This window comes from Podarcis filfolensis, assembly GCF_964270895.1.
Source record: "Podarcis filfolensis genome assembly, chromosome: 6".
NCBI lineage: Eukaryota > Metazoa > Chordata > Lepidosauria > Squamata > Lacertidae > Podarcis > Podarcis filfolensis.
Genome location: NC_139609.1, coordinates 58,679,773 through 58,704,329, shown reverse-complemented (window position 1 = coordinate 58,704,329; position 24,557 = coordinate 58,679,773). Strand labels below are relative to the sequence as shown.

At 42.5% G+C, this 24,557-nt stretch overlaps 1 long non-coding RNA gene across 2 annotated transcripts; it reads left to right on the top strand.

Moving 5' to 3' along the window:
• Window positions 1–1,241: 1,241 nt before the first annotated feature.
• On the top strand, window positions 1,242–18,952 carry LOC310764398. Of its 2 annotated transcripts, XR_014549143.1 has the most exons (3): window positions 1,242–1,371; window positions 1,558–2,050; window positions 12,948–18,952. It is a non-coding gene; the product is annotated as an uncharacterized lncRNA (long non-coding RNA). The 2 variants fall into 2 exon arrangements; XR_014549144.1 differs by lacking the exon at window positions 12,948–18,952 and having other exon boundaries at window positions 1,558–2,542.
• Window positions 18,953–24,557: the final 5,605 nt, after the last annotated feature.

Here is a 24,557-nt window from a genome sequence, read left to right as displayed (position 1 = left end):
ACGTGTTTGATGAAGAAAATGCTGTCCATATCCCATAAGAAACACTCTTGTCAGTCACAGGCACATTATTTGTACACTGCTTTTTGTATACAGTATATTCAAAACAGTTCACAACAAACATAGACAAAAGCCGCAAACAAAATATTATAAATACACTAATTAGCTCTTTATAAAAGACAATTTCAAAGAGTTTAAAAATACACAGTATACATAATTTTCAAAACCATATAAACAGCAAAATACTGAGGATTATATTTTATCCTCAAGTTTGGGAAAACATTGCCCTCAGCTTGGGGAGAGCCAAATTCAAATCCTCACTTGGCCATGAAACTCACCGGGTCACCTTAGACCAATCGCTCTCTTTCAGCCTCGTCTACCTCACTTTGTAGTGAGGATAAAATGGTCATGAGGCAGGGAGAACCCAGTACCCCCTGTGCTTATTGGAAGAAAGGCAGGATAAACGTAATAAATAAAATAAGCAAAGCAAATCATTCACAGTTCTTTACTAACATAAAGAGTGATACTCTCTGACCTAGGAATTATGCTGGCTTCTACTCCTTAGGAGTCACAGTAAACAAGCTGTCATGTTATCACACTATTCTCTTCACAGTAATAAAAGTGATTTGTTACATACAATATATTTGGAGATCATAATCTGATGTAGTAGGCAGTCACGGGTAGAGTCTATATCCATGCCAAGGATGTGGTCATGGCACTATGACCCATAAACTAGTTGCAGATTTCCAGGAATGGAGCCCAACACAAGTTCAGTCATGTTAGCTGCTATTTGACCCTGGCAACAAGGAGAGCCAGGTTTTGGTGTCTAACTCTTCTCACAGAAGAATCAATCGCAAGCCTGGCTGGCTGTTTCAAAACAATGTTTTGGTTTAAATGTGGGCATTTGTATTGGAGGGGAAACAAAACAATGATACACAGGGCTGACAGCCCTGTAGTCCAAAATCTCTCCCAAATTCTCCACAGTTGCATTAGGAATCCGGCCTTCAAAATGCCCTTTTTCTGGAACCTCCTCTAGAAAGTGTTGTCCCTGCAGGGCCAGCCATTTCTGATGAACCCGGGGGCAATGCTTGTTTGATTTTTAGAGAATGAGCTTTTATTTGAGGTCTTTTGTGTCCCTAAAATGTTATTGGCAGACACAGAGCTGGACTTCACTTGATTAGGCATAATGTTCCAACCTGGGCCTACTAAACTAGTTTTCTCTTCCTGTCAAAGAGAAGGTGGGGGGGGGGGGAATCTTACTGCTGCCCCCTCTTACCATGAGGGTCTGGTTAGGTAGAGGGGGCATTGTGGTAGCCAGGTCTGCAATGGTGGCTTCTGTTTTTTGCTGGGTTGGAGGACATGATCGAGTACAAAGTGAGTGATGCGTCTCAATGGACTGTGAGTGAAAAATGTGGGGCAGTGTAAAGTGGTAGCACAAGTATTTGGGAACATTATCCTACTGCTTTTTGCTACCCTTCGGAGTTTTCCCTGGAGTCATCCAGGCCCACTTTTCCTAGCCTAAACTGGAACTAATATATTATCTCTCTCTTCTCCTTGTAGATGCTAGCCTCCTTGGGCCTGTCATTTCTTGAAGGGTTACAGAAACACCAGCCTCAAAAGCAACAACAAAACTTGAGGCAGTTGAAGCAGAAATAATTCTGGAGTTCAGACGGGCAGGCATTCAAGACTCAGGATAAAAACAGGCAAGAAAGAGTCCCAAGAAATACAGTAGCAAAGAAAGAAAAACCAGGCCGGTAAAGCCAGCAGACCACCACCCAAATGCAAGCTTAAATATGAATGTCAGCTGACGGGGGGGGGGGGGGGAATGATATATCTGTATTATTCTTTGCTTTTGTCCAGTTGCCAGAAAAAGAACAATACTACTTACCCCCCTCCCTCCCCGTTTTGTTTTTATTTTGAAACAAGACGCCTTAGTTGATCAACTTTTGTGCTTGATTCTCCAGGTTTAGACACACCCCAAACTGCTGCGATCTAGACTGAATCTACCCCTGCACTGAAAAGGACACCAACCCAAGGCCCAGGCCTCAGACAGGTACCAGTTTCCTATATAAACAAAAAAAACAACAACAACCAAGGAGCTGACAGTGCTGCTTCTAACTAAAAGCACCCTAGATTTCCCAGGATGTTGAAAACAACCCTGTCTCACATACGTAGTTTTAATCATATATTCCAGGGACCGGGGCAGTCCTACCGAACATACTACACTGGAATAAGAGATTTTAAAATTGCAATCTGCTTAGACGCATTCAGTAAGACTGTTTGTTCAAAGGAAACGTTTTTAATAGGGCATGGCCTAGTGATACTGAAACAAGCAAGAGATAATAGGGTCAACACTAAATACAGTAACTGCTATAGAAACCTATTGCATGTAATAACCACATTTTTAAAAAAGAATATTTCCAATACCTGACTCAAACTGATGAATTTTAAGTCTAAACTGGAAATAAAGGGGGAAAGCCAAACATGGAATTGGATTTACTGTCATGATGCATTAAGTTAAATAAAGAGCAGAAGGAGCAGTATCTTAAGTATGTGAGTCTTACCCATTTAATCCCCCATCATTGGATTAGAACACTCTACAAATAATAATCCGATAAAAATATGTCTTTATATGAGGGTTTTTATGATACCAAAGTATTAATATTTTCAAATAAGATGAGGAGGGGGAAAGGCTAATTGGTTTTCGCCTTTCGTGATGTTAATCGTCTACATCAGGCTGACTTTCTTTGGCCCAAGGACCACATTTACCCTTGACCAACTCTCCAATGACCACATGGCAGTAGTCAGTGTGTCCAAAAGTGGGTGTGAACACCATTTCTCCATAAGCTCTTCACTGTCAAATATGACTATTGTTGCATGTTACCTGTCAAATGCTTAATACCATTGTGTACTCTTATTATGTATTATTATTTATGGTGTTCATATCCTGCTCTTCTTCTGTAGGAGCCCATTGTCATATACTGCAAAATATCAAATATTTTTTCAGGTATAAAATATTGAAAACAAATATGATTGGGTGTATAACAGAGATATAAAATACACTCCTTGAAAGTTTGGTTAATATTTAACTACCCAGATATTACCTGAAGAATATTTAACTTCACAAAGGATAATTTTGAGAAGAATGTCAGGGAGCAAATATATTTCAGTTCTAGTCTATTGGATCAATAGAAAAGTGAAAGTGATTCTGGGATATGCTATACATGTTGCTTTTTAAAAAGCAGCTGATGAATAAGTAGATATGTTTTAACAGCTGTTAAAATATTACATCACCAAAAGACTTGGAAAAATTAAATGTTCCTCCCCTAAGAACTCCCCAGGGTGATTTATATACTGTACAAGAAATACAGTAGCCATATTTCACAATGTGCTTGATACAGGGCCATGCATCTGTTAAATGATCATTGCTCCATTTTTAAAGATTATTAGCATGTTCTGTTTATATTCAATTTAGATTGTGTTCCCAATACTATGTTCAAAAACAAAACGAAATTACAATTTTTAAAGCCATTCTGATTGTCACTATTTTGATAGATGCCTCTTGAAAATTAAACTTCATATGCACAAGGAGTTGCTGTTCTTCAGCTTTCAGCCATGTTCCCACCAGGCATCTAAAAATTGGACTATGGTGGCTGCAGCTCGACTAAAACACACATATGTAACTACATGTACATCACTATAGTTCACAGTCATTTAATGATTAAGTATAATAACAGTACTGGTAAATTACTTTTTTTCCCCTAGTTATCTTTCACCAAAATAACACAATCATTACTGTTTAATTAAATTAAGCCATTAAACTACAATTCTTATGTTACACCACCTAAATGAAAATTGTTACATTGCATTCCTCACTGAACATAATCCAATTTAAAACAAAAAACTTTCCTACTGCAGTTCCCCCTGAGAAGGGCACTGCCTGCTGGAGCAGAGGTGCTACAGCAGCTGACAGACCCAGCCAGTGTAGCGACTAAAAACCCACCCTGTCAATTTCCCCAGTGCTCCTGATTATGTTCAGCAGCAGATGTCCCCACTTGGATTCAGGTTTCAAATCCCTATGGAAAAGTCCAAATTAGGGGTAAGAGGATCAGAGACTGGGCAATTCATTATTTTACACCCGGGTGGCATTAAAATGTGTGGGTGTAGTATTGTTAGCAGAAGAGTTTGACAGGTGTGAGAATTTGATAGCCTAGCTACTGAAAACAGCACCCCATTGCATCTCCCAGTACGTTTCCGAGTACAATTCAAAGTGTTGGTGCTGACCTTTAAAGCCCTAAACAGCCTCGGCCCAGTATCCCTGAAGGAACGTCTCCACCCCCATCATTCAGCCCTGAGGTCCAGCTCCGAGGGCCTTCTGGCATTTCCCTCCCTGTGAGAAGTGAAGCTACAGGGAACTAGGCAAAGCCTTCTCAGTAGTGGCGCCCACCCTGTGGAATGCCCTCCCATCAGATGTCAAGGAAATAAACAACTATCTGACTTTTCAAAGACCTCTGAAGGCAGCCCTGTTTAGGGAAGTTTTTAATGTTTTATCACATTATTATTATTATTATTATTATTATTATTATTATTATTATTCTATTGGGAGCCACCCAGAGTGGCTGGGGAAACCCAGCCAGATGGGTAGGGTATAAATAACTTATTATTAGTAGTATTATTTTATTATTATTATTAGGACACCTATGTCTTCAGCCAAGAGATCTGATGGACTTGATTTTAAAATGATTTTTTGTTTTGTTTTTTAAGTCACCGTAAGATTTGAAATAGCATGATCATCATAAAAACTTATAGGAAGGAAAATCTGATAACGTAGGTTTTGATGTGGGCTTCATGGAGCCAGGGACCCCGATCCAACTGACAGAATCCATTGTGTGTGACTGGGTCACTTGCAGGGTCAGTAATGGGGGGTGAAATTGGATGCACATTCACTTCCAAGTATGGTTACAGTCTATACCTCACCATATTGTTCCACCATCATTCCAGAGTGGCATCTCCTCCCCTGCAAAAAGAAGAAGAAAATGCTCAGAGGGTTTTGTTTATTTAAATTAAAAACATATAAACTGCACTTTTGTGGAAAAATAATAAGTGTACAACATGAGAATATAATGCTACAATAAAAACATCAATACAAACATTAAAAGCAGATCAGTAAAATTAGTTGGTTAAGAAAATGAACATTTATTGGATTGAGATGTACAGCACCTATACTTCAAGGTGCATTTGAATTATACTCTTCAAAGAAGGAATGATCCACATGTAGATGTCTGGTTTCTCTCACAGATTTCCTCAGTTGAATAACAAAAAGTTGAAGTTTATGCCTCGCACTTCTCTCGGGGCAGCTCCTAGTCAGAGGGATTTGTGGATAGAGCCCAAAGGCAGCCCAAGAGAGTTCTGAAAGCCAGAGAGAGAGAAAGAGAGAGAGAGAGAGAGAGAGAGAGAGAGAGAGAGAGAGAGAAGGGAAGTAAGTAATTATTTTGGAGACAAGACCTATGACAAGAGTAATAGGAAGAAAGAGCCAATATCTTAAGATCAGTGGTTGATAAATAAAACATGTTGTTCTCCAACTGGATTACTGTTGTCTCCTATTCCAGACTGAGCTGCGGGAGTAGGCCACAAAGCTACATAATGCTTGTGTCTGGGAGTGTGATCAGAACGTAGCAAGCAGTGGATAATGTGACTGACGAGATCAACATTGGGTGTCTTGTAAGAAACTTTCTCACACCGAGTCAGACCAATGGCCCACCTAGCTCAGTACTGACTGAACACAGACTGTCAGCAGCTCTCCAGAGTTCCAGACAGGGAAGCTTTCCCAGCCCTAACTGCAGATGCCAGGAATTAAACCCAAGACCTTTGCTCTGCAAAGCACCAACATTCAGTATAAGAAAGTTGGGGAGGGAGGGGAAGAAGGAAAACAGATTTCATCTGCTCATTTTTTCTCCCGCTCCAAGATATGTTTTCCCCCAGGAGTTTCCACATAGGGGGGCAGATCTACAAGTCTTATCCAATTCTGTGGTTATTTATTTATTTATGTGTTTATATTTTTAAAAAACCTTTACAAATTTTTGCAGCTGCCAGTGCTGCAAGCTGAAGGGGAAGTCTGGCACGGGGAGGGAGGCTCCTCTTTAAAATGGCATGAGGGGAGAAGATTAAGAATTGCTTCTACCCTCCACATCAGCCGTCTACTTCATACTGCAGCGTCGAATTGAACAACACCCATATATAAGTCACAGAAGTATGAAGTTGCACTCTCAATATTTTAAATCCAGAGGAACGTGTTCTGTTTAATGCATAAAAAACCACCTTGCAAATTAGGAGTAAAATATGCAATTTTTCTTCTGCAGTTATTTTTTCTATTAAAATAGAGCCCATTAGATACAAGTCCCTGCATTTTTAAGTAAAGCCCCTGTATTTTAAGGAAAATTCAGTAGCATTTCAAACATGTGACTAGCAGAGCAAGGGTACAGTTAGCCAAAGTAGTTGCAATTTAATCAGGTGTTCACGTTATTTGCTGAATTACTGACAAAGGCTTAGTTGACTGAACCAAGCTTATGGCTTTGAAGAGTTCATTCTCATGGCACAGCCTTTGAATTATTTTTTTCCGTCCATGTGACCTTTTGCTTCATCAATATTCATGCATTCACTTGTTATCTTAGAGGAGAAAATGTCATTTTAGGAAATAAAATCCAAGAAGCACAGAGTACCAATAGGTCAACAGCATGCTTATGCCTAATGAACCGCAGACAGTGGTGCAGATGTAAAAATTAAGAATCTCTCACAAATGGTTTTCAAGACAATGTGCTGAAGCCTTGGCAGCAATGCAAGGACTGTGTCCAGAGTCTCAGCTATGAATCTGGTTCAGATCTGGACTGAGTAAGATGGGAATTTTTATTTCCACCATGGGAGCCTAATTAACCCAAAGGCCCCAAAGCATAGCCACCTGCTACAAGGCACGATCCGCTACCCATTATCCAGGAGATCAGCCTGACAAAGAAGAGAACATGAGCTCTACAGAAAGGTACTGATAGAACAAATAGCCCCTGCTAAATTAACCCAGCCCCAAATCACATTCCAGATTTTCTGGCAGAAAACTCCTTCCTCAGCTCATGCAGAAAACTTCTTCCTCAGCTCCAAGAATCTCTAATTTAATTTAAGAAAGAAAACAGGATTCTGGTCCTCAAAATGTCATATATTTGAAATATTAGGCCAGGAGAGTGCTAGATACACAAGCCTTGTCCCCTGAACCTTTGACCTTTTGCAAACACATTCCAGACATGGAATCACAGAATTGGAAGTGACCCTGAGGGTCATCTAGTCCAGCGGTTCTCAATTTGTGGGTCCCCAGATGTTGTTGGACTACAACTCCCATCATCCCTGAGCTCTGGCCTTGCTAGCTAGGGGTGATGGGAGTTGTAGTTCAACAACATCTGGGGATCCACAGGTTGAGAAAGGCTGATCAGGTCCAACCCCCTGCAGCGCAGGAATATGCAGCCATCCCATACAAGGATCGAACCTGCAGCTTTGGCATTATCAGTACCATACTGAGCTAGACATGGGTCAGTCCAAAGGTCCATCCAATATCCTCTTCTTACACTGGCCAACCAGCTGCATGGGGGAATCCAGCAAGCATTTGTGATTCCCAGCAACTGGTATATGATTGTGAAGGTAGAGCAAGACTATTATTGACCTCCCATAGGCATCTGGTTGGCCCCTGTGAGAACATTATGCCAGGTTAAATGGACTTTTGGCCTGATCCGGCAGCGTTCTTATTACGTGCTTATTTTCTTAGATATATGTGCCTGAAACGTGTTTGCAAAATGTCAGTGGTTCAGAGGACAAAGTTAGTGCATCCTGCAATCTCATGACTCAGTATTAAATATTCCTCTAGGCATTCATTTTTTACTGTCCCTTCTTTATCTATATACAGCGGTACCTCGGGTTAAGAACTTAATTCGTTCTGGAGGTTCTTAACCTGAAACTGTTCTTAACCTGAAGCACCACTTTAGCTAATGGGGCCTCCTGCTGCCGCCGTGCCACCGAAGCACGATTTCTGTTCTCATCCTGAAGCAAAGTTCTTAACCCCAGGTAATATTTATGGGTTAGCGGAGTCTGTAACCTTAAGTGTATATAACCTGAAGCATATGAAACCCGAGGTACCAGTGTAATGTTCACATTAATATACAGATATGAGGTATATGACATACAATTTAAGCTTGCCAGGATTTTTCTGAAAGCAGGAGAACCCCTGAGGCTCTGAAGTCCCTTGGGATCCATAGTGGGAGGACAGAAGCACTCTCACTAATTAATTTCTTTGCCCATTGTTACAAGCCAGATGGATACAGAGCCTAATGTTTATCTCAGAAAATGCTGTTTGTGAGTTGAGGCCCCACTCCCCTCTTTGTGATGAAATAAGACACAAGGATGCAAGTATTTTAGGTTAATGGGCTAAAAAAGGCCACAACTTTATTGGTTACAGAATGTGAGTGGTATTGGCTTAGGCATTGGATCCGAACAGACTATACTTGACTCCTGGCCGCTCTGCAGGGTTAACAACCTGTAGGGGGAGCTTGTTGATGCAAATCAACTGGAAGCTTTCCCCTAGAGTCACCGAGGGTCTCGTGCCATGGCCCTAGCCACCACCTTGGCAGGCACCACAACCACCAGATCCCTTTAACAGAATAACCTACAAAGGGAGGGGTAGGTGATGGCCACAACCTCCCCTCCAACATGCAACACATTTTCCAATTCCTAACTGCCAAACCTTACAAAGTTGTGACGATTTGCTACAAGGTAGGTGAAAAACTAGGGATGCGGGTGGCGCTGTGGGTTAATCCACAGAGCCTAGGACTTGCCGATCTGAAGGTTGGCGGTTTGAATCCCCATGACGGGGTGAGTTCCCATTGCTCGGTCCCTGCTCCTGCCAACCTAGCAGTTCGAAAGCACGTCAAAGTGCAAGTAGATAAATAGGTACGGCTCTGGCGGGAAGGTAAATGGCGTTTCCGTGACCTGGAAACTGTATACCGGCTCCCTTGGCCAATACAGCAAGATGAGCGCTGCAACCCCAGAGTCGGCCACGACTGGACCTAATGGTCAGGGGTCCCTTTACCTTTACCTTAGGTGAAAAACCAACTGGCTGGTGCCAATCTGCCAAGTGGAAAAAATTCCTACCAGGCCCCTTGAACAGGCAACCAACTGAGGTCCATAGCAAGGTCAGGTGCTGAAGCAAAATCTAGAGGGAGGGAGGGCAGGTGATCCAAGGAAGCAGGAACAAAACAAGGAAGAGCTTGTGGGCCTGCAGCTGTTTAAATGCGGCTAAACTACACCCGGCCAGATTGGCTGGCTGGAGGGGGGGCATGAGGTGGGCCCAGGACTCCAGTGATGCAGGGGGCCTGGCCACACACCACTGCGAGCGCGGGAAGCGATTCCTGCTCACAACCCCTCCCCTTGAGGAAGAGGAGAGGCTATACTATAAGGCTCATAGTGGGATCTAACTAATTTGATTCAGTAGATACCCCTTCCTCGCTGGTTTATTTCCTGTTGCATTGCAAGACCTCATTCAACTGTGCATCTATCATTTGTGAGACTGAAATGTGGTGCTTTTGCTGAATTCCTTAATATAGAAGGCCATAGGATGCAATGAATGCATGGCAGGAGCATGGCATGATATATATGAGCTAGTGTGGTATAGTGGTCAGAGTGTCAGACCAAGACCTGGGGAACCAGGGTTCAAATCTCCACTCAACCATGAAGTGCACTGGGGGACCTTGGACCAGTCACTGCCTCTCAGCCTAACCTACTTCACAGGGCTGTTGTGAGGAATAAATGAGGAGGGAGAGAACCATGTAAGATATATTGAGCTCCTTGGAGAAAAGGATCCATCAACTAACTGACTAACTAAATATAGTGAACAGAACCAGAGGCTTTCATTAAGATCTGTCTCCCTATACCCCAATGGCTTCCTCTCCACACCCAAGTGAACCAGAAATCTAGAAACCTCAGGGGTTTTTCTCATAAGAAAGGCATGCCTAGCTTAGCATCTGGTTCTCACAGTGGCCAGCTAGATCATTCCTGTCTCCTGTACCATGACATCACCTCCCGTCTTGCCCATTTTTTGTTGTTTTTCAAAAGAAGGAAGGAAATTCCCCATAGGAATTAGTGGACTTTAATCAGCTTCATTAGCCAGGCAGGCGGGCCCTGGAGGATAGGAGGATGGGACAATCCCTCCTTTACTGGAAGTAGGGATAGGCAAGGAAAACATTTCATGGGGAAGATGGAGCTTCTCTGAGAGATCAGTTAAGTACACATTAATACAGTAATGTCATTGATCAGCATTGCTGTGTGCCCCAATGGAGCAACAATTTCCTTCAATCAGCTAGGGACCATCCATATATTATGTCCTGCATCAATGTTTGGAAATGTAGGATGCTGTCTTGCTCAGTCTAGACTAGTCTCACAGGCAGAAACTCTCTAGGGTTTCAAAGGAGGAGTTTTTCTGAGCCGTACCTGGAAGTGCCAGAGGCCTCTGCATGCAAAACCTGTGTCCTCCCACTGAACTACAGCCCCACCTGATGTTGCAGAGGCAGTATCAGTGTTGCTGTGCCAAAAACAAGGCTTGGATAATGGTTAAAACTGCAAATCCCCACACCTACACCATGTTTGATATCCCCCAAAAGGATTTCTCAAAATGAGGAAAGGCCAATAATGCAGTTCAACACAAAGTGGGACATTTTAGGACAAAACCTCTAACTTCAGATATACAGTGCTGGAATCTAAATTGTCTATGACTCTGCAGGAAATTGATGTTGGAATTTAAGTGGAAAATCAGATGTAAACATTGCACCAAAAGTAAAGGAAATCCTTGTACCATTATACAGATCTGTGCTTTGGTCACATTTATAATGTTGTAGTTGTTGGAAAAGGTGCAAAAAAGGGCTGGTCAAGGGTAGCAGCTCTTTCCCAGTGAAGGAATATCTAAAATGTTTGCTAAGGGCAGAAAAATGCAAATAAAGGAGAGATATTATAGATATTTATAAAGTTATAAAGAGTATGGAGAGAGAGGGCAGCTGCGAATACGCTCGTATTGTTTATTCCATTTGTTGTACTCTGTTGCCATCTGTTGTCAGACTCTTGATATAGTATATTTTCCTTCTGTGTGTATATTTCCCCCTTTACTTTTTTACCTCTACCCTGTTTCACTGGAGTGCCAAAATAAGCGCTCACTGCAGTGAAGTTCATAAAACTGCTTCCTCCCTGGAGAAGGGCACTAAAGTAAATAAACTGGGCTGTTTTACTGTTCCACCAACCTCCAAGACACACTTTTAAATAACTGGTCCCCTCCTGCAATAAATTGCTATATAAATGAGCACAGGAAGCTGTGTTATACTGAGTCAGACCACTGGTCCATCTTGCTCAATATTGTCTACTCTGACTGGCAGCAGACCTCTAAGATTTCAGGAAGGAGTGTCTCCAAACCCTGCGTGGAGATGCCAATGGGGATTGAACCAGGAACTTTCTGCTTGCAAGACAGATGCTCTACCACTGAGCTACGACCTTTCAGGTGATTTTTTTAAAACAAAAATTCCATCTTCTGATTGAGAAGGGCAATGAGCATGCCCTCATGGGACGTCTTCAAGCAAAAGTTGGATACCCATCAATTAGGGATGCTATTTGTCTGAATTCTTTGCACCAAACAAAAGATTGAACTATATGGCCTATCCTGCAATGCTTCCTCTTCCAACTCAATGATTCTATTAACTTTCTATTATTTTTATCTAGCATGTGCTGAAACCTTCCAATAATATTTTGTTATTTTATAAAATACTGCTGCACAGCCCAAAGCTTCTCCTGTGACTCATTTTTCACTGGACATGTTATCTAAAAATTTAATGGCAGTCTAAAAGATCAAAAGTGGAAAACTTTTTAAAAGAAGAAGAAGAAGAAGAAGAAGAAGAAGAAGAAGAAGAAGAGGAGTTTGGATTTGATATCCCACCTTTCACTCCCCTTCAGGAGTCTCAAAGCGGCTGACATTCTCCTTTCCCTTCCTCCCCCACAACAAACACTCTGTGAGGTGAGTGGGGCGGCTTGCAAGTTCAACTCGAAGATCAGTGTTACAGTGTGTGTGAATGCTAGTACCTTGGAAAAAGCTTCATTAGTTCTCTGCTACATCATAGGAGAATACTTTGCCAGTGTCTTGATACCTTTATGGAAAATGATAATGTTTCACTTAAAACATCCCACATCTATTCAGCCCTCTCAGGGAGGGAGCAGTTCAGAGGTTAGAGGAAGCATGAATGTGCTTCAAATCTAGTACATTGTACAGTACTAGCAAACCTAGTACAATGAATCTGGCTTGCTTGCTATGGCTACTTCCATTTTACTGCTTGAACTACATTTGGAAAGCCAAAAAACCTCCACAAATTTAGTCATATTGCTATTTATGTACACTGCATGTTAACAAAAAATGGTGAAGAAAGGCATCTATCTATATCAGGAATGGGAAATCTGTAGTTCTCTAGATGTTGCTGAACTCTTTATCATCCCCAGCCAAAAGTCAGGGACGATGGAAGTTATAGCCCAACAACATCTGCAGGACCACAAGTCCCTCATCCCTTTCTTAAGTCATCCTTTGCCTTACTATATTTTGTTTCATCATTCTGCTTCTTTAAAATAAATTGGTACTTTTATTTAATACATCCACATTATATGCCAGGCGTTGCATCCATTGTTAAATGCTCTCTTGATATAGGCTCTCTATTGCGGGTTGTCTATTTCCCTGATATAATTAAGTATAGCTTGATGGCAGCAATTAAGACATCTTCCTTCTTATCAAGTTAAGACAATGTAAAGGATACCAGTGCAAATTCAACAGGGGGAAAGTTTGAAGCTGGTAAAGAAGAGAGTTTAAAAGACCCATTATATTTGCACTTTTATCTCAGTTTCCTTTGTGACAGAGAAAATCTGTGTATGCTGGACTCCTGGATAATGTTAGGGATCCCAAAGAATCAAACTATGCACCAAACCGAATCTGAGAATGAGAAATTCTGCAGGTTACCAAGAAGAAAAAGTAATCAGCACTTGACCGTACTGTTTTCTGCCCCAAAAGAGAAGTTCACTTTCTTGTAAGTAAAGAAGTGATTATTTATTATCGCAGACTCAGCATTGTGGGAAGAGAAGCATATAGTCCAGATGTTTTTACAAGGTAAAGGGGAAGTCATAAAAAGTCCAATTCAGAATCAAGGTCAAGTTTCAGATGCCCAAGATCAGTAAACAGGTTTCAAGACTACATGTGAGCTGTGAAGTTGCTCAAATGAATTTCCCTACCTCCCTGCTAAGCTTTGAAGCAGAAGTGGAGAATGCCCAGCTACTCGTCACTGCAGGAATTCATGGCCTGAGGGCAGGCACTCTGCCCAGGGAGAGTCTGCCTCTCCCTGGGAGACACTGCCAGATCCACCTTCTCATTCTCCTTCTCTGGCAGGGATACAACCACCAAATTCTCAAATGGCCCCCTCTCTTCTGTGGGTGTTTGGGTTGTTGTTGTTATTATTGTTGTTGTTTCTGCCTTATATAAAGCACTAATGGAACCTCTGTAATACCTGCTTATTTAGAGACATTGAAAGTTATTGGGAGTCATTCGTACACCTCTATTTATTTCAACTACTACAAATCAATGGGATGCAGTGATTGGTCTGGGAGCACAAATCCTGTAAGAGTTATGAGGCTTTTTATGTGTGGATGTGATCAGTACCTGGATGGGAAGCTGCTAGGAGCCCACATAAACCATTCTGGGCTTCCTAAAGGATACACGTAAATCAGGGAAGAGCAACTTGTCGCCCTCCGGATGTTAGACTCCAACTCCCATCAGCCCCACCTAGCATAGCAACATCTGGAGGGCCACAGGTTCCTAACCCTTGATATACATCACCACCACCATCCATAGTACACTGACTCGGTCTCCCAAGTACAACAGCTGAAGAACTTACTTTCTATTTTGTAAATAATGTTATTGAATGATGTGATAGGTTATAGCCACTAGGTAGCAGTAGAACATCAGTGTTGAATATAATGCAACTTTAATTTACTCTGAAATCTGGGGGAAAGTGATGGAAAAGGGGGAATGGGAAATGTGTTGGATGCAAGAATCAATAGAATTATTCATTTCTAGATGCCTACTCCATGGTTACCACAGGTATCTTTGATCTTGTTTGGGTGTCATTGTACTGGGCATATTTCTAGGTGTGGAACAAGGTATTTTAAAATCGAAGTTTCATATTCAAGGCCAGGTTGGCAATCTAGACTTGGTAGTGATGTGGCGAAGCTAATATCAGTTGTCATATTTTGTGCACACTCTGCCATGGTTTCCTATGCTTGTGCCAGGATGTGGAAGGCTGTGGTCTTGACAAATAGTGGAGCATTGACAAGGTTGGCCACCATGCCAATAAATAAATAAATAAATAAAGGCTTAATCATGGACCATACCAACATTGAAGGTAAAAGTTTATTATGACATTATTCATGCTATATCTGCAGACATCTAATTCCCTCAGCATTGTGGTCCTCTTTTGAAATGAGTATTCCTCTCTAAACATCCCTTCTACTGATACTGCCAAAATCATTACAGTTGTGTAATATTTTTGTCAAAGTACATTCTTGGTTCAACTGTGTTGCTATTGAATACTTCAATCATGCATTGACTTATTGACATTTAAAAGGAATTTGCTCGAGCCAAATGAAACTTGCAAATTATGGGAAATGAGCATGATTCTGTGTGCATGCTGTAAAAATATCTTCACCACAGAAAGAATTTTTATTCCTCTAATATGTGCATAATTATTGTCTACACTAGATAGTCAGAAGTAAGGTTTCTGTGGTTTTCACAAGTTATGTGTTTACCTTCTCTCATCGTATATTGTTGTAGTGATGGATATTTTTATTATTTCTATCTATAGTCATGGTTTTCAGCCTTTTTGAGTCCACGGCTCCCTTGACCAAATACATTTTTATGTGGCACCCCTGTGGGGCTCAGAAGCACCAGTTATGTCACCCCTTGCCTGCAAAGCAGGCAGCCTCTCACCCTTTTTTGAACATGCTCCCTTGTGGAGTGTTCCCTCAGCCTCCTCTCCTCTTCTCTCTCCTTGGGAGTCCTCCAAGCAGCTGTTGCTGCCACCCGTGGTCTCTGAGCTGCCCCGCCCCTGCCCCAAAGAGAGGTGCCTCCTCACACTGCCCCACAGGGACCTGGGCTGGTGGACTGGCTGGCTGGGCTCCCTCACCTGCTTGCTTGCTTACTCCAAGGCTTCCTTAGCTCCTAGCAACCAGCACCCCCTGGCCAGCCCTGGAGGCACCATTTGCCTGGGGAGCTTGTAGCCAGGGCAGCTGCAACAAACAGCTGTGCAAGCCTTTGGGAGGGAGAGACACAAGAGGGCATCAGAGGAGGGAGGGAAGGAAAGGGGGACAGAGGCCAGTGTTGCCCGCGGCACCCCTGACCATCATTCAAGGCACTCCAGGGTGCCACGGTACACTGGTTAAAAACCACTGCTGAAAACGTTGGCAGCATTAAGGTAAATTTAACAGTGTTTATAGGTTTTGATGGATGTAATAATGGAATACTGAATGCTTTAGTTTATGTAAAATATGCAGGGATTTATGTTATGCAAAATGAACCATGGAAAGAGAAGAAGGGAAGTCATCGATATTTTAAGGTTGTTTAAATGAATATTCCAAATTGTAAAACGGGGGGGGGGGGTCTCCCTCTCGGTACTAGTAGTAGGGGACAGCTAATAAAGTGTTGGAAATTTCAAGACAGACAAAAGAAAATACTTCTTCACATAGTGCATAGTTTAAATATAGAATTTGCTCCCACAAGATGGAGTGAGGGTCACCAATCTGGATAGTTTTAAAAAAAGACAAGGCTATCAATGGCAACTAGCCACAAAGGCTATGTTTTCCTTGCACTTTCAGGGTCCGAATGCCAGCGGCTAGGAACTGCAGGTGGGCAGAACACGGTTGCACCCAGATCCTGCTTGCAGGCTACCCATGTGCATCTGGTTGGTCACTGTGAGAACGGAACGTTGGACTACATGGCCCTTTAGCATGATCCGGCAGGGCTCTTTTTATGCTCTTACTATAAAATGTTAATAATAATAATATGCAATGATATTGCATCAACTCGGGTAGGCAGAAGCATATCTACGTAGGCCAAGGTGCTCACGATAGGTCTATGGCCTCTGTCACATTCTAGATGGTCATTTATTTGGGGTGGGGGCTGATTTGCAGGGCTCTTGACTTTGACCCTGAAGTCCAGCCCCAGCTACACCACTGCTTCTGAATTAATTTATTCTTGACTCTGTTAACCAGAAGAAATTGGTTTTAGTAATTACAGGTATACCCCACTCCCTATAGTGGCTATGAGGTAAGGCAGTGGTGCTTACCTGACCTCTTGGCAGTGGGGGCACTGCTGTTTACTGGATGGGAGAGTAGAAGGGCCAAGGAAAGGAAGGCTTTGCACAGTGGTGCAAAGTCTCATCTGCTGCTGCTCACAACTTTTTTACTTCATAGAACTCCAGGTGTGCACATAGAGTTTCCAGGTGAGTCTTCTATCTGGGCATTGATCAGATCCAAACCTTATTAGCTGCAGCAAGGTTGCTGCCTCATGTGCCTTCAGATCATGTCCTGAACAGATTAACTGTCTGGCTTTCAATTGATTTCATCAATTAATTAATCACTTACAGACACAGGTTTTTCCTCCCCCCCCAAACTGCAATAAGATAGTTGGAAGCAGGTTGCAAGCCACTTCTGTTAATGATTTTGTGACATAGAATGCTCTTGGCATTAAAGTCCAGGTGGCAAAGTGGTCAGTTATGCCTTCCAGAAGGCCACAAATCCAAGTTTGTGGAAGAAGCAAATTTCAAAGCAAACAAATAAAAATCACATCTTGCTATATCTAGAAACTAAGTTGCTACCACATACATATTTTGAAAAGTCAGGCTTCTGCAATTGCTTTTCCCTGGAAACATTATTGATTGTGGTCTGTAGGTGGCAGAAACTTTCTGCAATAAATGTGCTCTGATTTCTTTGACAGAAAAGCACTGTTGGTTACCATTTTGATAACACTAGCTCTATAGAAAGGAACACTGACCCCAAGATTTCCATGGGAGCCAGCTGACACAAATATATTCCGGGAAATAGCAGGAGAGTACATAACAGGATTCTGCCTCCCCCCTCCCTGACTGCCTGACAATACAACTCCCAAAGCATCAAGGAATCAAAAGCGGCAAGAAATCCAAGCCTCAGTCAGCTCATGATGATTTTTGACATCTTCACCAGAGGCTTCTTGGAGGCTATGAAAACAAGCTGCTACTTCACCAGATCTTAACCCTTTTGACCCTCACATGTAAAAATACAAAGGGTGGCAAGAAGCCAAACCCCAGGAGCTTTGCTAGTTTCTTAAAAGACATGGTGCACAGACCTATGGCGTAGATTAACATAAAATTTGCATGTACTCATTTAAATGTAGGAATTTAATTTTAGGAGGCTTGTTAGGTTCCAGATGTCCCCTACAATATGTAGAGATGCAAATTTAGATGAATCTCATAGGGCAGAAAACCAAGACCGTCTGTCTGGCCTTAATCTGAGCTATGGGCCATGTGCACTGCACGTGGACTGGGCTCTCCATTTCATCTCACAATCTTTTGGCAAGAACTTGTGAATATATTGAAACTAAAACAAGTGCCTCTGGTCAAATTAAGATGGCAGCATGTCTGTAGACTCTCACTGGCCCTGCATTTTATAGTGCACCTAGTCAAAGCAAAGAATAATTTGAATAGTTTTAATGGGGGAAGGAGCAGGAGATCTTGGACTCAGCACAAAGGACCCATGGCTTGACAACAAACACCTTAGCCAACTTGATAATGGGTCCCAAGGTCCAAATCGGGTCATGCTGATCTCTTGCATCTTCAGGAAGGCCTACTGGGAGGGTATGCAATGGCAGACAAGTTGCTATTTCATCAGACCTCAGGCTTTTGAAATAAAATGTGTAGGTTTTATGACCGTTGTGTTTCAGCTTCATTTGGATCATTTAACCCTGAACTTGTACACCAAAAGTTTATTCTGTTATCTTGGTCCTCAAGAGGCAAATGCTACACTGTGATCCCTGTGTGCAGCGGTTAAACGGGTATTCAAGCATCCAGTGGAGAATTCTGTCATAAATATACATAGCAAGCCTCACTGAGTTCTCAAAGGAAATGCCCTTCTTTTCTTCCTGGGCTCATAAAACATTGGTGCAGGAGCTGGGGTTTGACCTTCAAATGGAGAATTTGTCAACTCATGAGCTGGAAATTGAAAGAGGAAGCAGCTGGACATTTAAAATCCAAGGCCATGTTTTAAAATAAGACATAATAACCACCCTTATGCTGAATGCCATGTGACACCCTAAAAAGCTGGCACACAGGCAGTGAATTTGGAAGAGGTGTGGGAAGCTCACAAGAAGGCACGAAGGGAAAGGGAAACAAATAAGTATTAGGGTTCGTCTACACTTTCACCTGCCTTGTATTTTGATCATATTATGAACTGTTTAAATCCTCCAAATCCAATTGTTTTTCCTTTCCATAGCTAAGCCTTATGAAAATCTGACCTTTCCCACTGAATTGAAGCTTGGTTAAGCAACATCTGGCTTTGGATTTTCTGCACATCTGGTAAGATCCGATTCAGCAGGTAAAATGGGATTCTCACAATGAGACCCTGGGGAATTAATCTTGGACCCAGGGGAATTAATTGGTACATATTATGGGTGGCGCTGTGGTCTAAACCACAGAGCCTAGGGCTTGCCGATTGGAAGGTTGGCAGTTTGAATCCCCGCGTTGGGGTGAGCGCCCGTTGTTTGGTCCCAGCTCCTGCCAACCTAGCAGTTCAAAAGCACATCCAAGTGCAAGTAGATAAATAGGTACCGCTCCGGGGGTAAGGTAAACGGTGTTTCCGTGCGCTGCTCTGGTTCGCCAGAAGTGGCTTAGTCATGCTGGCCACATGACCCAGAAGCTGCCTGCAGACAAACACCGGCTCCCTTGGGCTATAGAGCAAGATGAGCGCACAACCCCAGAGTCATCCGCTGCTGGACCTAACAGTCAGGGGTACCTTTACGATCAAAACATGGGTCAAGTGAAAGTGTGGTTGAGTCCTGAGTAGCAAAGAGAATGTGATCAAGCTGAAAGACAAAGGACCCCTAGTTAGGAAGAAGTAACTATTCTTTTGCAGTCCTTTATTCAAAGTGGCCATTCCCTTCCAATCATGGAGCCTCTTTCCTTAATGCTGGGACAGAACCTTAGTAGTAGTCAAAATGCTCCTCTCTCTGGCTGGTGCCCGTTCCAGGGCTCTGTTTCTTTTTAACAATCCATGATGTTCAAATTGAACAGGTCTAGAAAAGGCAGCAGATTTGGCTGGGGGATAACACGGAAAGCAACGAGGTGGAGAGGTTGGGATTGAAGAAAGCTCTTCTTGTAACAAAATGTTGCTGCTGTTTCAAAGCCTGTACTTTATTTTTCTATCTTGTAAAATCCGCGTTCTTAAGGAGAAGTGGCAGCAGGCTGGAAAATCTCTGATTGAAATTGCAGAATCAAATAGTTTTCACTGTGTGCATGAGTGTGTCGGAGTGCACACACAAAGGAGGCCTCTTTATGTTCTGAATGGGAATGCTAGAACATAATTTCACATAAGTATGTGCAAGCATAGGGCTACTTCATGCCACTGGTATGCACATGGCCTGTGCGTGCATTGTTGGTGGGACAAGACTAGCCAATGTGACCCTGCAATCTCGTAATTCATGTTTCCAAGGAATGTGTAAATCCTTCTAATACCTGCTCTCTGCTATAAAAGGGATAGCTACAGGGTTAGTTCTAGAACTGGCAACCCCACCTGACTCCATGCAACTATCCATAACACAAGCCAATCATGTGTCATCCAGGCCAAATTGTTTAATTGTTGATTAGCCCACACGTGAAGATTATGTCCAAAACTCCTCATAACATTTTCAGGGTACTGTTAGAGTTGGTACTAACATACCAAATTGGAAATGGGGGGAGATTGTAGGGTTGAGAAGAACATGCCAGGAGTGAAGGATGTAATACCAGAATTAAAAAAATATGGCTGTGCTGTTTGCCCATTCAGGGTCACTCTGTGGATGTTCAAATGCACACTGTGCTTAACTCAATTTTCTTTCTGAACTTTTCCCTGTCAGGTGAGAAAGGCTTTTGCTTATGCTCAGATGCACTCAGCCCAAAAACAAAAATTGGTGACTCTGGAGGGCATCTTTTTATTCAGGCATGGGCCCAATGGGTTATGTGCCAGTGGTGTGTGGAGGCAGAGCCACATATAAAGGTGCTTGAAACGAACTAATTCAGAATAAAGACCACCCTGCTTCAATTTCCCCCATAGCTATCTCAGATTAGAGTTCTCAACCCTATGGAGGTCTACTCAGAAGTAAGCCCCACTAGGAGTGTCACATGCTAGACTGAAGACTGAAGGCACTTGAGTGTGATAGCACTGGGTTGAGGAACTCTGTTTCACTGATAACCAGGCAGGTGTTTTCCACATGATGCTTTAGATATTTACATAATACTTTTACTCAGGCTTGTGTCAGCTGAATTGTTACTAATTTTTCCTGTAACTGACTTCGCATATAATGAAGACATTTTAGATGCTGTTTTAGTATTGTTCTGATGTATTCGTTACGTATTGTGTGTATTTTATTCACTGCTTGAATATTCTTTATGAACAAAACAGTTATACATTCTTATATAAATTAGAAGTAAATAAGTATGCAGATGATTGTTTTTAAGTAGAGCAGAGCAATACAGTTACTAAACTGGAAATCAAGCAAAAGTAATCTCTCTCTCTCTCATACACACATGGCAGAAGCCTACCAATTTGTTCTCAGACAGCTGGGAGGGAAACTTATTTTCCCCAAACCACAAAAAAGTTTTTAAAAATAGCAAGCAAAAAACCAATTTATTTTATCAAATAAAATGCTGCCCTTTCCAATTGTTCTGAAATTACACAGAAAGTGAGGCAGAGAGGGGAACTCTTTTAAAAGCTGGGGGAAATCGGGAGGAAATTAATACAAAGGAAGGAACCCTGGTGGGATGGAAGAACAGGAGCAACTTTAGGTGATACCCGGGGCTGTATAAAACACATTCTGGGCCTCATGTAGCTCTGTGGGCACTTAGCACAATCCCCTCTCCCAACTTACTGGCCTGAAGTTTGGCAAACATCATCCCTAAGGTATTATGCCTGCAAATTTCACCCAATTCTACCCCCCCATCACACATAGCAATTTCTGTTTTAAAAAACCATCAAACCCTCAACCCTTAGAAGGCTCGTCTGCACCATTTTTGTCTCAGATGTGGCAGTCTTCATTGCCTCAAAAGGGGCTGCTATCCTTGCAAATTTCACCCAATTCTGCACATACACACAGAGAAAGATATAGATATATAGCTATCTGTTGAGTTCTCCAAAGCAACTATCTACTTCAGACTTGCGCCAAGCAGGAATTGCCCAAAGTTGTATGAAACAAAGCAACCCACAATCTGAAGTGCCAAATGAAATATTTTTATGTACATACAGTTAGAAGCAGTCCTTGCCTTGATATATGGTGGAGCTTATTGGACATAATTTTCCCACACCAGTTCAGACAATTTGGCATAGGCTACACAGGACAGAGCTTTAAGCGGGGTAAGATGCATTGGGGATGCCATTCCACTTCTTTTCAGGTGGACAAACCTGAGTCTGGCCTAGCCATCCTGCTTCCTCCCCCCCCCCCTTTGGGCACTGACCTGTGGTACGCATGGTTGCACTGAATCAGCACACCATACCCCGATACAACCTTTATCATCCCCAGCCCTGGCACTCATGGCCTCTGAACTGATTAAAAGTGGCAGGCCGATTGTCTCTGGGCAAAGAGTACCATTTCCTTTCTCCTCGCACAAATAGGCGCTTTCACACCTCATTGAATTAGTGGCTGTTGTTTGATGGCAGAGCTCCGGAGCCTGAAGAGGCCTTGATGGATTAGATGCTGCCAGAGACAATGCTGACAATCAGGTCCCGGGCTTTGTTTTATTCCTTATATTCTCTCTTCTTTATTTTATTCCTTACTTTTAATGACTGATGTGGCCCTTAACACTTTCCAAATTCCAGATTGCGCAAGGTGTGTTAAACTGCCCGTGCTTCCATTATTGCTGTTTATTATTCACGGCAGAACAAGGCCCAGACAGCAAATTGCTTTGTTGATCCTGTGAAGAGAATCGATTCTCATACTCTTAGTATACTTGACATATTTATCACTGGACTGGGGTAATGGAGAACATCACACTTGGACTGTTAGTAATATTGGCCCGTGTAGGGAACCCACTTGGGTTTAGGCCTCTGTTTTTTGGCACAGAGGCTCCCCAAATATATCTTTCCAAGTTTAGATATAATCAAAAGAGAGGCAATCATCTTGTCCAAGGAAAGATGGAAGAACTGCAGCACAATAATTCTATGTTACACGCTTTCCTGCTGAGCATCAGTACCCAATAAAACTTTGCTTGGATTAACTTGCACTTGAAAACCCCCCCAGAATACTTTTATGATTATGAATACTTGTGTGAATTGCTAAGAGCCAACAGCTGTCTTAGGAAGGATCGCCCATTAGGTTAAGTTAGCATTGGGCCACCAAGAAACAATCTTGTCATGTTGTCATGCGCCGGAGAGAGAAAGAGAGAGTTTTTTTTTAACCTGCATTCTTGCTACACAGAGAAGACTGTTGACACTCACAAAGTCCAGTATGTTAACAGTGTACTGGAGAAAAATTCAGGGCAGCTGGTATCACCCTTTTTATACTCAGGTGACCTGTATTCCTGGGGATCCTAGAGTTCATGGTTAAGCAGACATACTGGTGTGCACACTTTTCTTTTAAAGTTCTGATGGCTTTTCAATTCAGTCCCCTGTTTTGGAGCAGCGCCTTTTCAAATGCTTTTCAAAGGCTTTGTGGCATTTATGGAAGAACTTCTGAGCACATGTCAAAGAGTCAGAGAGATTGGGGGCAGGGGACAACCCCACCAGCACACTTTTATCCCACTGTTTTCTGTGAGAGAAACTTATGCACATTTCTAGGTCATCAGTGTGCTAGACAATACACAGACCAAAAAAAGAAGTGTCTCCATGTCCATTCAGAAGACCTCCAGCTTACATTAGATGACCAAGCAAAGTATGTGGGTAGAGTACTGGGTTGTCAGACAGTAGGAGAGGATCAGGTGAGTTGAAACAAGGGTGACTCAGATCTAAAATGTCAATGCATTGATATTCCAAAGGACCTAGGCCTTGATATAGATTTACTAGTCCATGGTCAATTCTGATTGACACAAGTGCTTCTAAGTTTTCACCTGGATGCTCAAAGGTCTTGTCTTTACACCCAGCAAAAATGTCACCAAGCCCAGTAGAAAATCAGCAGCATTCCATGGCAACAACCCGCAAAACAGAGGCATTCTAAAAACTGCAGCTAAGGCAAAGCTTAATGCATTTCAGGTTATGATGCAGCCCTTCCTCTGCTGACAGGTTTAGACAAAGGTCAATATTTTATTAAGCAGGAAGATAAGAGCCATAGACACCTTCCTCTTGTCTCCCTGGTTCCTGTCACTGCTTTTGCCACTAGAGAGCTCAAAGCACCCAGCAAGCAGGAGAAAAGAAGAAGAGGAAAGAAATGTAAAGGAAAACCAGTTTGGAAAGGAGGCGATGCTCTGTTAATGGATCGGACTGTGTGCTGGCAACATGGCCGTCCCGGCACTACAAATCAGCCAGCGTAACCCACCCACTGGGAACTTCTGCTACAAACTCTTAATGAAACATTACAGAGAATAACAGATCATAAAGCTGTGGTGTGCACACAGATCATTAATGCATAAGGGCAGCTGATGCATACACAAGGAGACAAGCAACAAACGGAGTCTGAGGATGGACAAACTTGCTTGGGCAAGCCTCACCTCTCTCTCCCTCCCTCCTCTCTCCTTCGTTATTATTATGAGTGGAAATAGCAGTTGCAAAACAGTAATCAATCATGTATAAGTGGAAGCTAAGTGTTACTACTAAAGAATTAATTCACGGAGTGTGTATTCGAGCATCTTTTTTCAACCCTTGCAGTTGTGAAGTCATCAGACAGAGATTTGCAGTCCCGGATCCCCAGGAACATCCAAGGCAGCAGATTATCTGAACCAGCACTGCAAACACTTGATCACGTGAGTACTGGTATTGTAAAACTGGTGCTTGTGACAACTGAAACCACAATGCACAGTTTGCTCTCCAGATAGATAGATTCTGCTGGTCCCTGGGCAGATTCGATCACGCAAAGGCTGCCTTATGTTATTAAATCACACACCGGTGACTGGACAACAAGCTGTTGTTTGGGTGGGTAACAGCCACAAAGAAGTGAAGAATAACCAGGCAAGCAATTAGCAAATGACAAAATATGGAAGGCTGACAGGAAAAGCTAATCTAGAGGCAGCTGGTAACCATGGAATTGAAGCAATGTG